This window comes from Papilio polytes, unplaced genomic scaffold (assembly GCF_000836215.1).
Source record: "Papilio polytes unplaced genomic scaffold, Ppol_1.0 DF823835.1, whole genome shotgun sequence".
Taxonomy (NCBI): Eukaryota; Metazoa; Arthropoda; class Insecta; order Lepidoptera; family Papilionidae; genus Papilio; species Papilio polytes.
In genome coordinates, this window is record NW_013525369.1 from 1,950,016 (window position 1) to 1,951,345 (window position 1,330).

Sequence of the window (1,330 nt, forward strand, 5' to 3'; positions counted from 1 at the left end):
CTAAAGTGGAGGAACAAATGGCTATGAATAGAGCCGCAAAAGCTACTATCGAAACAGATTGGAATGATAAAGTTGTTAGCTTAAAATTAGATAAAGAGAATTTTAACTGGTCGTTAAATTCTAATTTGATATTATATCACCCGGCCGTCGTGAGGTGGCCTGAGAATGCTTGCACATTGGAGTACTGGAAGCATTATTGTGCTGAGAGTATCAGGAACTGTGAAGAGGTGAGGAAGAAATCTGAAAATTTACGCGATGATTTAATGACAGCTATTGTCAAAGGCAGTGAGGACATGAAGCTTCAAGCGGATAGAACCAATGCAGCGTTCGTAGAAACTATAGCCGCTACGGAAGGTATGTGTGAACACTTGGAACAAAACCTGAAGAACAACCTGCAAACTATAGCAGATTTGGAGACTTTGATTGCGAATTTAGTAGCGACATTGAGTAATATGAATGATAGGAACAAACTGGCGACCTCGCGACTGCAGTCGAGGAATTATGAGAGATCAAACGTTGAGAATTGCAGGGATAATGCGCAGTACGCATTGATGGCGGAGGCAAAGTACGTAAAAGAAGCGTCACAAGAGTTTAGTAATAAACTGAGAGAGGCGGAGTCTGTGCGAGCTGATCTTATGATATACCGAGGGATTTTGGAGAAGGAGATCGCGTGCAAGAGGAAGAGCTTATATATAGACAAGGACAGATGCAGTAGGATCCGCGCACACATGCCGACACCTGAAGAATTTGCCGCGGGATAAAATTTAATAGTCATTTTGTTTTTAAAAACGAATTATACTTTTGTATGCCAAAATCTATGTTATTATTCTAATGAATTTGTAGCTTGATTCCAAAAAGATTAAATGCGGTATTTCTATCCTAGAGATCGATTCGAAAATAAAACAAAACAAGATTGTGCAATCGTAATAATGATCGGATAAAGAAACAAATGGATATACGAATAGCGATGGCTGAAACTAAATTAGATATCTTTTAAAATCTCAAAGTAAATGTAACAATGTTAGCTAACATTACGAAAACGATCGACAAATAAAAAAGTACCTGGTGATTCGAGTTGCAACACATTCCCACTGATGACCCAATACGTGATAAAGTTTTACTAAACAATGCTGATGAGATTGTGCTGAGAAAATATCTTACCTAATACATGCTTTTGACTTCTGAGTAACAGTTCTCAATCTAATTTAATTTAAAATAGGTGTAATTCAACATGCAATTATGCATTTGCAATAACACAAATTACTGTCTTAAAACTGATAAGTTCTAAGTATGATTTTTAGCTATAATCATTCTAATGTTATAAATGCGA

General features: G+C 36.7%; 1 pseudogene; it reads left to right on the forward strand.

Annotated features, from left to right (window-relative positions):
- LOC106103252 overlaps positions 1–818 on the forward strand; it is a 1,654-nt pseudogene extending 836 nt beyond the window's left edge.
- The last annotated feature ends 512 nt before the right edge of the window (positions 819–1,330 follow it).